At 34.1% G+C, this 5,254-nt stretch overlaps 1 long non-coding RNA gene across 1 annotated transcript; it reads left to right on the top strand.

Annotated features, from left to right (window-relative positions):
• Positions 1–4,533: 4,533 nt before the first annotated feature.
• On the top strand, positions 4,534–4,964 carry LOC116182176. Its single transcript, XR_004147439.1, has 2 exons — positions 4,534–4,639; positions 4,693–4,964. It is a non-coding gene; the product is annotated as an uncharacterized LOC116182176 (long non-coding RNA).
• Positions 4,965–5,254: the final 290 nt, after the last annotated feature.

Here is a 5,254-nt window from a genome sequence, read left to right as displayed (position 1 = left end):
AGAAATCGATTTACAACTTTGAAGGTAAGTTAAAATAACTAGGTGTATTCGGCTTGCTACATTTGTAGGGTGAAATCATAGCCTAATTAGGCCATGGGAGAGATAACCAAGGATCATTAATTTTGTCTGAATCAGAACATAAGCAGTTTGGGATATACATAAATACGTACAAAAATTTGCGATACAACGTACCTAAATGGGAAAAAAACATTTCTCCCTCCAGTTAGTTTATCCATTACCAAGACGGTAAAACTATAGAAAATTTGTCCAGTTGTGGTTTTTGACAAAGTGCGGATATCTATGAAGATGAAGATGTATTCTTATATGACCTACCACAGTAAAAGTTTATTACGTTTCACGTTTTCCTTTACAGTAAATCATAAGTGTTGCGCTTTGTTAACATTAATCGCTAATTTACCTGAGCTGAGATAATGCATTGTCTAGCGCTAACGAAAACAACATAATTACATTCAGCATCACATTTCAGTAGGTCGTTAATGAAGATGAGAGAAAGATTGGCTAAAGTACGACCTTTATTATTTGAATATTCTTGTTAATTCATAGTATCGCAATTTCGTAATGAGTTTCTGCGGTTTTATCCCATCGCAATCGGAAATTAATTTCTGTTAAAGTTCACGGCTACGTGCAGAAGTTAGCAAGGCTAACAAAAAAATTTACCATTTTAAAGATAGAAAAGTCAAAATAAATAATGTAAATAGTTTTTACAAATGTATGTGATAAGTATGCAAATACAATGATTACGACAAATAAAGCTACTGGCTTTGATTTGTTTATTAGTGAATCTCCATTAAACATTCTGATACCTACATTAAATTGACATCGCGACAATATAATGAGCTCTGTCATAATCTTCGTATAAATTAAGCAGACATTTTAATTAAAAGTAATTGGATTATAAACTATAACACATAAAACGTCAAATGATGTTAATTAATTAGGATCTAATTTGAGAAAAATTGAAAAAATTAAATTAAAAATAATAACAGTCATATATTACATACGCAAATTTTAGTACTTAACTATTTATCTTCAAATTAGATATTACAAAACCCCTGAAATGGTTAAGATAATGGTGTCATATTTTAGGCTATTAATTACGACATTTAAAAATTGTCAAGATTCCCATTACCTTAATAATAACATAAAAAGTTAAATAAATATCTTAATTTTTAAAACCGGTGCTTCCATTATCTTAATTAGATTTTTTGCTAAAGATATTAATGTGCCCAAGGATATACCATGATCTAGTATAAATAGGTTCATTTCAATAACTGTAAAAAAACAAGGAGCACTGTCTCTAGTTACTAACACTTTTGAGAATAAATAATCGCGGCATTCGTTGCAAGAAAAACGGCTACAGTTTGGGTGGTAAAATACAATATTGAATAAAATAATTTCGTTTTCAAGGGTTTGGTAAAGATGTGACGGCACCATGCTGAGAAAACCCATACGATTCACTCAGATGCAATCCAAATGCGTGAAATTTCTTTTTTTCACGTCTATTATTTATCTTTCTACAGTTTGGGCAAGAGAAACCGCAAATATATATTAATAGCCAACTTTCAAAGTTATTAATAGTTTGTTGTATGAGAATTTTTCATGTTTTAAAAAGGCCGCCTTCTTGAACTGGATTTAATTCGGAATCGCTTTTGTTAAAAAATATTACATTATGAAGGGTATCGAATTAGGATGACGTATCGTGCAAAACGAAATATGGCTTCGGCCTTCTGTATTTGCTGTAAATGTTGAAAAGTGGTTCCGACTCAATTATTTTAATGGCAAGGTAATAATTTTGTTAAACAGTGTTTATCAGAATCGCTATGTTAAAATGCAATGGACAACGGAAAAAATTGCTTGTAGAAAAGTAACTTGAGAAACATAGGAACTGGCATGGGAACGGGTAAATGAACATTCAGACATTTTATTCGTAAGGATAACGATACACATCTTTTGAACGTTTCCTAATACAAATGGATAAATAAATGCTGTCTTTGAATGAACGCTTATCTACTGTCTTTCTGTAGAGAAAATGTACGCAGACATTGTCATGGAACACAACAAGTTCTAAAGAGCGATGCTAGGTATTTTACAGCACGTAGACGTTATTCCGGTCTCAACACCGAAAATAATGACAGGACATTCTGTATATGACAATATTTCAATTTAATAAATGTAAATCTGGGGAATTATTTACCAATAAACACACAGTTGGTTATTGTATTTAAATCTGTGTCTCAGTGTTGTTTTATTTTTTAAAAGTTTTGTAATTACGTAATTCTTGTTCAAATGTTTTCGTCTTTGTGAGTTGTTTTTTTTTTCCAAGGCGTCAACATCTTGGTCATTGGCCAATCATCACTACTCTAGGTATGTATAATATGTTAAATCATGTTGAATAAGTTATTTCCTTTCAGAAAATCTAACACTCTTCTTACTCTCGTAGGCTCTCGCAAGTTCTGCCGTAGGTCTGGTGATATTTGTAATGCTGTGCTTGTTTGGACAAAATTTGGACACGTGCATACGATATGGACGACCGTTATCCGAGGTTCTCCGCGAAGTATATAAGAATGCGTGAGTCCAGTATGTCCTATCCGCAGCCTTTGTATTTTCACGCGTTCAGTTCGTGTTAGCTTAAGTGGCGGAATCCATTTCGCCGTCCTTCCCACGGCCAGCCTCAGGGCTGCTTTAAGATGCGTGGGTCTTAGGTCCTGCACGTCTACTCGGGTTCCCCTTGTTGCACGTTTTGCTGCCGCATCAACCAGTTCATTAGTTAAATTTATGTATTTAATTGTAAAACGTGACATTGCGTGTTAAAATGTAGGGAAATCTGGTCAATGGAGATAAGAAGTATTGTTATCATAATAATAATAATGTTTGAAATGTTTGAAATTTTTATTAATCATACCCAAATGTTAGAGGTCCAACCAAGTTTAGGATAAACTTATCGGTTGGTTCCTGATACTAAAGTAAGTATACATTTTTTTACATACAAAAATATTGATCAAAAGATATTTGTCTCACGCTTTAACATTTCGTGTAATCAAAGCAATGAATAGGTCATATTTGATTTCAGGTCCCTTGTATGAGCCATTTTCTTTTCTCTCATCTCTGCATTGAACTAAAGGAGCAAAATGTAATCCAACTAATTTTACAATTTAAAAAAAATAAAAAAAGGTTTGCGTATTTTACATACATTGATCGGTACTTTCCAGAAGGGCAATATATAATTATATAGCTAATAGCTATATCCGCTGTTTTTCTTTACTAGAAGCATCTACAGTTAAAACTTCAAATAAATTTCTCCGTAAATAAGAACGTTGGAATTGCGTCGTTTGCGCATGCGCACATCTAATTTTTACAATATTCGATACGCTGTTTGCCTTTAACAAAAGCATATGTGGTTAAATTTCAGAAAAATATCCCAATGAATAAGAGAGTTAACATTGCTTGACGGTTATATCTGAGAGATAATTTGTTACCATTACTGTATGAGCGTTCCATTCGGATGTGCTTTTCTCTGCGCATGTGCACATTAATAATCAAGATTTTTCTTGGTTGGGGTGGCAGGGCTATAAGCTACCGAATGCAAAAAAGAACGTACTAGCTATCTTGAAACTGTAGGAGTAGTTAAGGCCTCGGCAATAGACGAACGGAGGGACGGACGGAGAAAGTGGCCATAATAGCACTTTCGAAACATGAATACGCTAAAAATAGCAATCTGCCTTTTAAATTTCAATAACCAGATCTATTAGGCAAAAATTATGGTGCCGGCATCCATGATATGATGAATATAAGCACTACTTTTTTTCAAAAACGCCGGACCCAAATGGGATCTTAAAAAGGGGGGGAAGAAGGTAAACAAACGTTGGAAATAGCTAAACAAACGATTCCAATAGCCAGCAACCTGATATTTTCTGCGAGTGCGGCCAACTTCACGGGGGTCTAAAAATAGCTGGACATACACAGAGAGGTTGATCCGCCGGTTTGGAATAACGCGGTTTGAACGTACAGATTTGTTTGTAAGTTAGTCTGTCAGTGACGTAGATTAATTTATCTGTCGCAGTTTAAACCCGCGCGGTGGTTCACCTTTCTGTATATGAATCTGAATCAAACAAAATTTCGATTATGTCGGTATGTTGGTCTGTCTGTCAATCCGTCTCTACTCTCATTTCCGGCTAAACGGCTGAACCGATTGGAACCAAATTGGATACACATATTTTTAGACATAAAAGGACAGAATCGCGTATGCGAAGATGTGCGGGTGGTATCTGTGCTAGCCATGGCAAATTTTTATAAATATGATCATGAGCACAGAAGGACTTTTCTCCACTTTATTTAGTACGCAATAATAACGAGTATAGTCATACAGTAAATTGGACTCTATCAATTAATTGCAACAATGTAATATTCACTTAATAACCCTTTCATCATATAAGTGAAACATTAATATCTTATCGCAAAATACGAAAAAACGTAATTTCCCTGATTTATGCTATTATTATAAGTGCATAAAGTCATAGATAAGATTTAGGAAGGTATAAAAGAAGAACTATCATTATTCAGAGGCATAAGTTTCCCTAGTTTGTGATTGTCACAGAATTATAAACTCGTTAATATGAAGGTAAGAATTTTTGTACTTTAGAAATATAAAAGTTTCTTTTTTTTCCACCTTAGGGTAGTATAATAGTGCCCGTTTTGGTAGTACTAATCGCGTGTGCCTTCAATTTCGCGGATGCTCAGATCAGTGGGGGTTGTATCTTTTCCTGCAGCATTTGGAACGTATGTCGAGCACAACAGGCGATTCAAGGGAACCCGGCAAGTTGTGATCCACAACCTGCAGGTTGTGACTGCAGACGTTTTTTATGGGAGAGATAATTACTTTTTTGTTTGACAAATTATACTTATTATAAATTTTTAATGTGGGTTAATAAAATAAAAAGAAATTCTTTTTTTTTACTATTGCCCTATAGTACCTAGCTGTAGGTACAGAGGAACATTTCTAAATCCCGTTTTAAACGATCAAAATTCTGCATTTACCTTACATTTACCTCAAAGTCGTTTTTAGGCTATAACAGTAAAAGTAACAATCAAATATTACCATGAACACGGGGAGGAAAAGCATACTCAGGGTCATGCAACAAACATTTTTTCATTCATTAATTTTAATGAGAACTCTTTATTGAGACAACATTTACACCTTGATGAATTCAGAAAACAAGCAGGTCTACCTTCAGTG

Source organism: Photinus pyralis, unplaced genomic scaffold (genome assembly GCF_008802855.1).
Source record: "Photinus pyralis isolate 1611_PpyrPB1 unplaced genomic scaffold, Ppyr1.3 Ppyr1.4_unclustered_Scaffold4085, whole genome shotgun sequence".
In the NCBI taxonomy this organism is placed as follows: Eukaryota; Metazoa; Arthropoda; class Insecta; order Coleoptera; family Lampyridae; genus Photinus; species Photinus pyralis.
The sequence above is the reverse complement of the archived record's forward strand: the minus strand, read 5'-3'. Positions and strand labels throughout refer to the sequence as shown.